Source organism: Oncorhynchus gorbuscha, linkage group LG22, assembly GCF_021184085.1.
Source record: "Oncorhynchus gorbuscha isolate QuinsamMale2020 ecotype Even-year linkage group LG22, OgorEven_v1.0, whole genome shotgun sequence".
Taxonomy (NCBI): domain Eukaryota; kingdom Metazoa; phylum Chordata; class Actinopteri; order Salmoniformes; family Salmonidae; genus Oncorhynchus; species Oncorhynchus gorbuscha.
Window position 1 is genome coordinate 47,242,002 of NC_060194.1, and position 12,317 is coordinate 47,254,318.

The 12,317-nt window shown below is 45.4% G+C and overlaps 1 pseudogene; it reads right to left on the reverse strand.

The window, feature by feature from the left end:
- Nucleotides 1-11,860, reverse strand: part of LOC124009866 — a 17,850-nt pseudogene extending 5,990 nt beyond the window's left edge.
- Between the last annotated feature and the right edge of the window lie 457 nt (nt 11,861-12,317).

Below are 12,317 nucleotides of genomic sequence, written 5' to 3' on the forward strand. Positions count from 1 at the left end.
TTTTGCCGATAATTTGTCTTTTGACCAATCAGATCAGATCATTTACCAATAATTTGCCTTTTGACCAATCAGATCAGATCTTTTGCCAAGAATTAGGCAAAATATCAGAATTGGGCTGCCTGTGTAAACGAAGCCGTTGTTTCTATCAGACTATATGGCCACAGGGGGGGACCTGATCCTAGATCAGATGATATGACCACAGGGGGACCTGATCCTAGATCAGATGATATGACCACAGGGGGGGGCCTGATCCTAGATCAGATGATATGACCACAGGGGGGGGCCTGATCCTAGATCAGATGATATGGCCACAGGGGGGACCTGATCCTAGATCAGATGATATGACCACAGGGGGGACCTGATCCTAGATCAGATGATATGACCACGGGGGGGACCTGATCCTAGATCAGATGATATGGCCACAGGGGGGGGGGACCTGATCCTAGATCAGATGATATGGGCACAGGGGGGGGGACCTGATCCTAGATCAGCACTCGTTAAGTGGTGTGATCTCACCTCAAGGAGGTCAACATGTCCGTAGGGTGGTTTGTGCTGCCGGTACATCCACAGGGCAAGTAGCAGGGTCAGAGACAGAACACACAGAGATATCAGACTGAACACGAGGCTATTCAACAGAGATGGCACTCTGGGAGGGGGGCGGATTTTCACTAGGGAGGAGAACAGATCACAGAAGATGAAAATCAATCAGTCATACACATTTTCACTGTGGAAGAGAACACAATCAATCTTTAACAATATCTTCATTTATTTTACTTGTGGTATATTTTTAGGGTTAGATTTGTGTTCTGACTAAATAAATAAAACATTTTATTAAAGTTTTTTAAATTTATTTTTAAGAACGGGGTTCAAAGTTCATGTCCACTCACCTCTGTTGCCGGCGGCAACGAGGTCAGGCAGGTGTGTGAACCTCTCATTGCAGTAGTTCCCCTCACAGCAGCAGAAGAACACCTGGGGGTTCTCTTCCATGGACACACACTTCTGCCTGACGACACACACACACACACACACACACACACACACACACACACACACACATTATTTACAAGATCTATTAGTCCCAAACGTTCCTCACATTTTTCTGTAGCAGTGCTAGGATGATTTGAGTAAGGCCATTGTGACATCATGGTGCTACATAGTTGATCTGTGATTGATTTGTATTGCCATAGTATTGCCTTGAGGCATTTTTTTGTAATTACACAAGTGGAATAAGGACCAGTACATCCTATCCCGTGTGTCCTATCATAACACACACTTAAGTCAAAAAGTGTCTGGTACCTGGCATAGCAGTTGGTAAGTAGTGCCTGATACCTGTCATAGCAGTTGGTAAGTAGTGTCTGGTACCTGGCATAGCAGTTGGTAAGTAGTGTCTGGTACCTGGCACAGCAGTTGGTAAGTTGTGTCTGGTACATGGCATAGCAGTTGGTAAGTTGTGTCTGGTACCTGGCATAGCAGTTGGTAAGTTGTGTCTGGTACCTAACAGTTGGTAAGTTGTGTCTGGTACCAAGCAGTTGGTAAGTAGTGCCTGGTACCTGGCATAGCAGGTGGTAAGTAGTGTCTGGTACCTAGCAGTTGGTAAGTAGTGCCTGGTACCTAGCAGTTGGTAAGTAGTGCCTGGTACCTAGCAGTTGGTAAGTAGTGTCTGGTACCTAGCAGTTGGTAAGTAGTGTCTGGTACCTGGCATAGCAGTTGGTAAGTAGTGTCTGGTACCTGGCATAGCAGTTGGTAAGTAGTGTCTGGTACCTAGCAGTTGGTAAGTAGTGTCTGGTACCTGGCATAGCAGTTGGTAAGTAGTGTCTGGTACCTGGCATAGCAGTTGGTAAGTTGTGTCTGGTACATGGCATAGCAGTTGGTAAGTTGTGTCTGGTACCTGGCATAGCAGTTGGTAAGTTGTGTCTGGTACCAAGCAGTTGGTAAGTTGTGTCTGGTACCTGGCATAGCAGTTGGTAAGTAGTGTCTGGTACCTGGCATAGCAGTTGGTAAGTTGTGTCTGGTACATGGCATAGCAGTTGGTAAGTAGTGTCTGGTACCTAGCAGTTGGTAAGTAGTGTCTGGTACCTGGCATAGCAGTTGGTAAGTAGTGTCTGGTACCTAGCAGTTGGTAAGTAGTGTCTGGTACCTGGCATAGCAGTTGGTAAGTAGTGTCTGGTACCTGGCATAGCAGTTGGTAAGTTGTGTCTGGTACATGGCATAGCAGTTGGTAAGTTGTGTCTGGTACCTGGCATAGCAGTTGGTAAGTTGTGTCTGGTACCAAGCAGTTGGTAAGTTGTGTCTGGTACATGGCATAGCAGTTGGTAAGTTGTGTCTGGTACATGGCATAGCAGTTGGTAAGTTGTGTCTGGTACATGGCATAGCAGTTGGTAAGTTGTGTCTGGTACATGGCATAGCAGTTGGTAAGTTGTGTCTGGTACATGGCATAGCAGTTGGTAAGTTGTGTCTGGTACATGGCATAACAGTTGGTAAGTTGTGTCTGGTACCTAACAGTTGGTAAGTTGTGTCTGGTACCAAGCAGTTGGTAAGTTGTGTCTGGTACATGGCATAGCAGTTGGTAAGTTGTGTCTGGTACATGGCATAGCAGTTGGTAAGTTGTGTCTGGTACCTAACAGTTGGTAAGTAGTGTCTGGTACCTGGCATAGCAGTTGGTAAGTCGTGTCTGGTACCTGGCAGTTGGTAAGTAGTGCCTGGCAGTTGGTAAGTAGTGCCTGGTACCTAGCAGTTGGTAAGTAGTGCCTTGTACCTAGCAGTTGATAAGTAGTGCCTGGTAACTAGCAGTTGATAAGTAGTGCCTGGTAACTAGCAGTTGATAAGTAGTGCCTGGTAACTAGCAGTTGATAAGTAGTGCCTTGTACCTGGCATAACAGTTGGTAAGTAGTGTCTGGTACCTGGCATAGCAGTTGGTAAATCGTGTCTGGTACCTGGCAGTTGGTAAGTAGTGCCTGGTACCTAGAATATAGAATAGAATAGAATATATGCCATTTAGCAGACGCTTTTATCCAAAGCGACTTACAGTCATGTGTGCATACATTCTACGTATGGGTGGTCCCGGGGATCGAACCCACTACCCTGGCGTTACAAGCGCCATGCTCTACCAACTGAGCTACAGAAGGACCAGAAGGTACCTAGCATAGCAGTTGGTAAGTAGTGCCTGGTACCTGGCATAACAGTTGGTAAATCGTGTCTGGTACCTGGCAGTTGGTAAGTCGTGTCTGGTACATGGCATAGCAGTTGGTAAGTAGTGCCTGGTACCTGGCAGTTGGTAAGTAGTGTCTGGTACCTAGCATAGCAGTTGGTAAGTAGTGCCTGGTACCTGGCATAACAGTTGGTAAGTCGTGTCTGGTACATGGCATAGCAGTTGGTAAGTAGTGCCTGGTACCTGGCATAGCAGTTGGTAAGTAGTGCCTGGTACCTGGCATAACAGTTGGTAAGTAGTGTCTGGTACCTGGCATAGCAGTTGGTAAGTAGTGTCTGGTACCTGGCATAGCAGTTGGTAAGTAGTGTCTGGTACCTGGCATAGCAGTTGGTAAGTAATGCCTGGTACCTGGCATAACAGTTGGTAAGTAATGCCTGGTACCTGGCATAACAGTTGGTAAGTAGTGTCTGGTACCTGGCATAGCAGTTGGTAATTAGTGCCTGGTACCTGGCATAGCAGTTGGTAAGTATTGCCTGGTACCTAGCATAGCAGTTGGTAAGTATTGCCTGGTACCTGTCATAGCAGTTGATAAGTAGTGCCTGGTACCTGTCATAGCAGTTGATAAGTAGTGCCTGGTACCTGGCATAGCAGTTGATAAGTAGTGCCTGGTACCTGTCATAGCAGTTGGTAAGTAGTGTCTGGTACCTGGCATAGCAGTTGGTAAGTAATGCCTGGTACCTGGCATAACAGTTGGTAAGTAGTGTCTGGTACCTGGCATAGCAGTTGGTAATTAGTGCCTGGTACCTGGCATAGCAGTTGGTAAGTATTGCCTGGTACCTAGCATAGCAGTTGGTAAGTATTGCCTGGTACCTGTCATAGCAGTTGATAAGTAGTGCCTGGTACCTGTCATAGCAGTTGATAAGTAGTGCCTGGTACCTGGCATAGCAGTTGATAAGTAGTGCCTGGTACCTGTCATAGCAGTTGAAGTCATCCAGCCAGCAGCCTTTCTTCACCAGTTTGATGGTTCCTGAGATGTTGAGCCAGGAAGAGTAACAGTGTAGTCGTTTATCCTTCTCCCCCTCACACCTCTCCACACCACTCTGGTTGGTACGCTCTGTACGCCAGTTATCATTGTAGTACACACAATCTCTGGTCTCCACATCGCCATGGCCCCAGCCTAGTGGAGAGACAGGAGAGAGAGGACAGAGGAGGATCATGGTTAGAGGCAATTCCATTCATCCCGGGGGCTGCTCCAAGTCTCCGATGAAGAATTAGCCAGACTCAAGAGGCATGCATGCCATCCACCGCTTCTGAGTATATGACTTGCTAACATTCGGTCCCTGGACAATATAGTAGATGAGCTCAAGGCGAGGATCTCCTTCCAGCGAGACATCGGGAACTGTAACGTAATCAGTTTTACAGAATCACAGCCCCCTCTGGAGACACAGCCCCTGTCCATTTAGCCAGTGGGGTTCTCCGTCCATCACGCGGAAAGGAAGAAAGAGCTCTCCGGGAAAAATACAGGTGGAGGTGTATGTTTAAGCAATAAGGCCAGAGGGGGTGTGGTATATGGACAATATACCACGGCTAAGGGCTGTTCTTATGCACGATGCAGCACGGAGTGCCTGGACACAGTCCTTTGCCGTGGTATATTGGCCATATACCACAAACCCCCAAGGCGTGGAGTTTGGGGATAGCATGAGCTAGCATGCAAGCTAGCTACAATTCCATCAACAGAATACTGCACGTTTTGCAGAAATGAATGGTCAAATGCCATATCGTAATAATGTCATTGTTTATTTCAAGATCAGTCTATTTTTGCTGAACTGCCTGATCTTCAGTGGCCAATATAACTTGCAGGATATCATGGTAGCCAATGTTTGCATTAGCCATTATACCTGAATTTACTGCTGCTAGCTAGTAGCACTCAGGTTAGCATGTAGCTAGCTATTGCTTGGTTTGACATTCAATGTCTACTATGATGGTAAAAGTTCATCGGTAACAGTACAAGAAATTCTGATGTGCTGAACTCCTAATAAGTGATGTGTTTCAAGCCTGCTAGTAGTTAGTAGAGGTAAGCCAGCACGGGTGGATAATAGGCTATGCTAAAAGCCTGCTAGCGGTTAGCTAGTAGAGGTAAGCCAGCAGGGGAGGATAATAGGCTATGCTAAAAGCCTGCTAGCGGTTAGCTAGTAGAGGTAAGCCAGCATGGGTGGAAAAGGGGCTATGCTAAAAGCATGCTTGCGGTTAGCTTTTAGAGGTAAGCCAGCAGGGATGGAAAAGAGGCTATGCTAAAAGCCTGCTAGCGGTTAGCTAGTAGAGGTAAGCCAGCAGGGGAGGATAACAGGCAATGCTAAAAGCCTGCATGGGTGGAAAAGGGGCTATGCTAAAAGCCTGCTAGCGGTTACCTTTTAGAGGTAAGCCAGCATGGGTGGAAAAGGGGCTATGCTAAAAGCCTGCTAGCGGTTAGCTTTTAGAGGTAAGCCAGCAGGGACGGAAGAGGCTATGCTAAAAGCCTGCGCGCTGTATAGGTGATAGAGAATCAAGAAGCCACGGGATATGGTCTGATAATTTGCCTTCATTTCCAATTTATATATCCCACTTAATAATATACATTGTATTTTTAATTGTTTCACTTGTAAAACATTTTTTACTCTTTAATTTGCACTTCTGGTAAGATGCTAACTGCATTTCATTGTACTTGTACTTGTTCATTGACAAAGTTGAATGTAATCTAAAGACATGGTCCAATAGGAGGACTCGGTATGATGTGGGTCTTTAGAGTCTTATGTGGACAGTGTTCTGCTCCGGCCCAGTGTTCTGCTCCGGCCCAGTGTTCTGCTCCGGCCCAGTGTTCTGCGCCGGCCCAGTGTTCTGCTCCGGCCCAGTGTTCTGCTCCGGCCCAGTGTTCTGCGCCGGCCCAGTGTTCTGCGCCGGCCCAGTGTTCTGCGCCGGCCCAGTGTTCTGCGCCGGCCCAGTGTTCTGCGCCGGCCCAGTGTTCTGCGCCGGCCCAGTGTTCTGCTCCGGCCCAGTGTTCTGCTCCTGCCCAGTGTTCTGCTCCTGCCCAGTGTTCTGCTCGACGTCACTTTTCCAAACGCTTATCCGTCATAACTTCGGTCAAATTTGGATAAAAATGTACATTTCTCCCAAAATACACAATATAAAGTTATATGTCGTATTGGGATTTTTAGTTTGGAGGATGAAACAAATCAACATGTTTAAACAGCAATCTTCCCTGTAATTAACTCAGAAGGCCTCCCAAGTGGCACAGTGGTCTAAGGCACTGCACTTCAGTGCTAACTGCCACTAGAGATTCTGGGTCCAGGCTCTGTCACAGCTGATCGCGACCGGGAGACCCGAGGGGTGGCGCACAATTTGCCCAGCGTCGTCTGGGTTAGGGGAGGGTTTGGCCGGCAGGGATGTCCTTGAACCACCGCGCACTAGCGACTCCTGTGGTGGGCCGGGCCCAGCGCATGGTCGCCAGGTGTACTGTGTTTCCTCAGACGTTGTGTCAAGAAGCAGTGCGGCTTGGTTGAATTGTGTTTCGGATGACGCATGGCTCTCGACCTTCACCTCTCCCGTGTCCGTACGGGAGTTGCAACGATGTGACAAGACTTTTTATTTTATTTGATTTTATATAAAAAGGTTTTATGATTACCTCAGGAACCACCTGCTTTCAATATACTTTGTATAGGGTGCCATAGGGCCCTCATTTACTCAAGGAGTTTCCATTATTTTGGCAGTTACCTGTATATGTACTGTGAACGTACAGTTTCTCTATGCTGCTCTCGCCAAAACCGCCCACACCTAGCTAGTGTTCTCACCTGACAACCCGTTAAAACAAAATAAGCATGTCCTATTGGACAAGTAGCCTTCTGATAGTTACTCAGTTAACCTTCTGTTTGATGCCTTCTGAACACGAACCTGATAAATCTCTGTAATGATGTCATTATACGACCTTAATATGCCGGGTGAAGACGTCACAAACATAATAATTGCATCCCAAATGGCACCCTAATCCCTATTGGGCCCTGGTCAAAAGTAGTACACTAGGGAATAGGGTGCCATAGGGCCCTGGTCAAAAGTAGTACACTAGGGAATAGGGTGCCATAGGGCCCTGGTCTAAAGTAGTACACTAGGGAATAGGGTGCCATGGGGCCCTGGTCTAAAGTAGTACACTAGGGAATAGGGTGCCATAGGGCCCTGGTCTAAAGTAGTACACTAGGGAATAGGGTGCCATGGGGCCCTGGTCTAAAGTAGTACACTAGGGAATAGGGTGCCATGAGGCCCTGGTCTAAAGTAGTACACTAGGGAATACGGTGCCATAGGGCCCTGGTCTAAAGTAGTACACTAGGGAATAGGGTGCCATAGGGGCCTGGTCTAAAGTAGTACACTAGGGAATAGGGTGCCATGAGGCCCTGGTCTAAAGTAGTACACTAGGGAATACGGTGCCATAGGGCCCTGGTCTAAAGTAGTACACTAGGGAATAGGGTGCCATAGGGGCCTGGTCTAAAGTAGTACACTGGGGAATAGGGTACCATTTGGAACGCAGCCTGTGACTGTCTGTGTGTTAGATACTTCCATAGACAGCAGCAACCCTGACCGTTTTTATTTGTTGCATTAAAAAAAAAGGGACAATTTGCATTTCAAACAAACAAAGCGGACCACCCCACCACTATTTTGGTTAACAAATCGCAGATTAACCCTTTAAGTAGATGACTATAACACATCTGGGAAGAAAGATGAGGTTCTATGAGCAGAATAATCATAATTGACTTCAAACCCAAAACAGCCCATTGAGCCACCATTGAGCGCAGTGGTGTTTAGTAGTAGAATAGGCTACTGAGACAGTAAAAGTTGTCATGTTGACTGTTCATCACAATGGAGGAGAACGCTAGTGTTGACCTGCAATACAGCCTGAAAACTGTTTTTAATGTCAGCTGGAAGTTTCGGTCTTTCATTCTGGTGTGTTTATTCAGTTATTGAATCAAAACTGTGAGCTCATAGTGAAGTAACAAAAAACATCAACCAAACCGTTCCAACAAATATTTTTGTGTGGAAAAATATCAGAAGTGATGACATCATAATATGGTTTGAAAATAGCATGTAGATGCTTCTGAGTCTTTGTTCCCTGGAAAAAAAATAAAGCCTGTCTCTTTAATATATAATAATATATGCCATTTAGCAGACGCTTTTATCCAAAGCGACTTACAGTTATGTGTGCATACATTCTACGTATGGGTGGTCCCGGGGATCGAACCCACTACCCTGGCGTTACAAGCGCCATGCTCTACCAACTGAGCTACACAGGACCTTTAAATCCTTGTCTATAGGAGCCTTGCCGCCCATCCCCCTACGGTGGTATCCCTCTATCTGAGAGGACGAGGTACAGTGAGAGGTTTCAAAATATGTCCAAAATAAGCCCAATGCGTTTCTATGGCCTTATTTTGGAACTGGGGAATAGGGTGCCATAGGGCCCTGGTCAAAGCTAGCCTGCTTTGGGACGACTCCCATTGTTAGGGTGGAGACATGAGCATCCCGTCATTAGGCCTAATCTACCCATTAGACAAACAGCCAACCTTTTGACTCCCCACCAACCTTTTTCCTTTAACGAGTCCGATGTGAAGGATATACTGCTCTCCCGAGAACAGGCCTAGATACCCGTCATTTGCGTGAAGAAAAGACGGAGGAAAAGAGGAAGCAGATCGGGCTGCCTTTTGAGAATCCGTAGGTGAGCGAGTAAACTCCCACTGCCTTCCGTTCTACTTGCTAACATGCAATCAATGGAAAATTGATGACCTACAATTACGATGATCCTACCAACTGGACATTAAGAACTGTAACATCTTATGTTTCACAGAGAATGAAGACTCGGATATTATAGAGCTGGAGAGATTTTCAATGCAACGGCAGAACAGAGAAGCTACGTGTGGTAAGACGAGGGATGGGGGTGTGTGTCTTTTTTGTCAATAACAGCTTGTGCGCGACGTCTAATATTTAAGAAGTCTCAAGGTATTGCTCGCCTGAGGTAGAGTACCTTATGATAAGCATTAGACCACACCAAGAGAGTTCTCGTCTGTATTATTTGTAGCCATCTATTTACCACCACAAAGCGAAGCTGGCACTAAGACCGCTCTCAAACAACTCTAGAAAGGCCATAAGCAAAGAAGAAAATGCTCACCCAGAAGCGGCACTCCTAGTGGCCGGGGACTTTAAAGCAGGCAAACTTAAAACAGTTTTACCAGCATGTCACATGTGCAACCAGGGGGAAAACAATCCTAGGCCACCTTTACTCCACACAGAGATGCATACAATGCTCTCCCCTTCCCTAAATTTGTCAAATATGACCATAATTCTAGCCTCCTGATTCCTGCTTACAGGCAAAAACTAAAGCAGGAAGTACCAGTGACTCGCTCAATACGGAAGTGGTCCGTTGAAGCAGGTGCTAAGCTACAGGACTGTTTTGCTAGCACAGACTGGAATATATTCCGGGATTCATCCATAGGTATTGAGGAATACACCACCTCGGTCATCGGCTTCATCAATAACGTTGTCCCCACAGTGACTGTACGTACATATCCCAACTTGAAGCCATGGATTACAGGCAACATCCGCACCGAACTAAAGGCTAGAACTGCCTTTTGCCTTTTAGGTTCGCTTTGAGGCAAGCGACACTGAAGCAAGCAACACTGAAGCATCCACGAGAGCACCAGCTGTTCTGGAGGACTGTGTGATAACGCTCTCGGAAGCTGATGTGAACAAAACCTTTAAACAGCTCAACATTCACAAAGCCGCGAGGCCAGATGGATTACCAGGACGTGTACTCAAAGCATGTGCCTAATACCTACACGTTTCAAGCAGACCAGCATAGTCCCTGTGCCCAAGGAAGCGAAGGTAACCTGCCTAAATGATTACCACCCCCCGTAGCACTCAAATCAAATGTTATTGGTCATACACATGGTTAGCAGATAATGCGAGTGTAGCGAAATGCTTCAAGTTCCGACAGTGCAGTAATATCTAACAATTCCCCAACAACAACCTAATACACACAAATCTAAAGGGGTGAATGAGAATATGTACATGTAAGTATATGAATGAGCGATGGCCGAGCGGCATAGGCAGTAGAGGCTGGCCGATTAATTGGAATGGCCGATTAATTAGGGCCGATTTCAAGTTTTCATTACAATCGGAAATCGTTATTTTTGGGCACCGATTTTTTAAATATATATTTTTTCTACCTTTATTTAATTAGGCAAGTCAGTTAAGAACACATTCTTATTTTCAATGACGGCCTGGGAACAGTGGGTTAACTGCCTTGTTCAGGGGCAGAACCACATAATTTCACCTTGTCAGCTCGGGGATCCAATCTTGCAAGAAAATATCTATATGACAGTGGATTCTCAACCCTCACTAGCATGAAAACTAAATACAGGCACAGACTGTGTGGAAAATGATTTAAGACTGATACTCTCTCCAATAAAACCCAATATTCAATATTGCAGTTATGTGCATCCTTTCAAGCACACCCTTCTCATTAACCTGTGGTGAGTTATTCACAATTTCCAGTGAAAAAATAAGGTTTGATATGTAAGATGGTTAAATAAAGAGCAAAATTATTTATTATATTATTATTATTTGCGCCCTGGTCCTATAAGAGCTCTTTGTCACTTCCCCATGAGCCGGATTGAGACAAAAACTAACACTCACTCTTATGTTTAATAAATGTATCATATAGTGTGTGTGACAGTGATGGAGAAAAAAAACATTATAGAGTGCGCTGACCCTTGTGCTAGAGGGGGTACAGCTGGAGGGTGAATGTTTGAAGGGATACGAGACTGTAAACAGTTTGGGAACCACTGGTGTAGAGGATCCAGACATTGTTTTATGTTGTGAATCTGCACAGGAGAACAAAACACATGACGACACAATTATCCCGTTTTGAGACACACACACACACACACACACACACACACACACACACACACACACACACACACACACACAACATAGGCATTCCATCAGAGTAGGCTATAGCATAAATAAAAAAATTATCCTCAATCTACGGAAAGCATGATGTTGGAAGACCACATCTAATGACAGAAATCGATTGAATTATTTCACTGCAAATAAAACAGCAAGACCCATATCCACGTGAAGGGAAATATACCTTGACAACACGTGCCCCGACAATAACTAAATTAAAAGGGATGGAAACTTGCCAAGTTAAATAAAGGTTAAATTACAAATGAAAAACGAAGCTACCAGTTATGCCAAATTATGTTGTTTTTTTTGCAACTGTTGCCGTTTCTTCAATGTGTACAATAGACGCGTCGTTTCTTACCTGCACACAAAGTTCCCAGGAGAAGCGAACAAGTCAGCCAGGAAAAAGCCATGATGTTCTCGTCTTGATAGTTTTCCCGTCGCGAACATTTAAACCGGATATCATCCCGACATCAGTCCGAAGTCACAATAACCACTGGCTTCTCCGATCCATCTATAAACACAGCGTGTCGGTGGCGGCACAACACCTTAGCGGGACGGTTAGAGAAAGAGACTGTTTAGTAACCCGTGTGCACTAGTAAATTCACCATTTCCGTTTGGTCCGGATTCCGATTGAAATGTAGTCTAGTTAATAGATAATCCAGGTTTGCGCTCTACTAGACGAGCCGAGTCCACCGCTGCGCCGAGAGATCGGAGTTTACATGTATGTTATTGATCTGGGTACAAAATGGCTCCTGATGGGGGGTCGTCACTAGTTACCACAGCCACAAAGTCATAATGACGGCTAAACCCCGCCCATTTCTACCATTTATCTCCGTAACATCTGAATTTAAACCTAACCTTAACCACACGACTAACCTTATGCCTAACCCTAACCTTAAATTAGGACGACATAGCCTTTAGGAAGTTGTGACTGTGGTAACTAGGTACTAGCGGGAATGGTTGCGAGCAGGGAAACCCGGTTGTATAAACACAAAGAGGAGAGATTCATTAGAAATATAAAATAATATCACAACAACTGCTAACAGTCATCCATGTGATTTTGAACTTTAAAAAAAATGAATGTTTTATACAGAATTAATTTGAAATATCCAGTCATTTGTTTTCTCTCACAAACATTAGAAATAAATATAATGTAATACAAGTATATCCCTTTTTAGGGGAATTG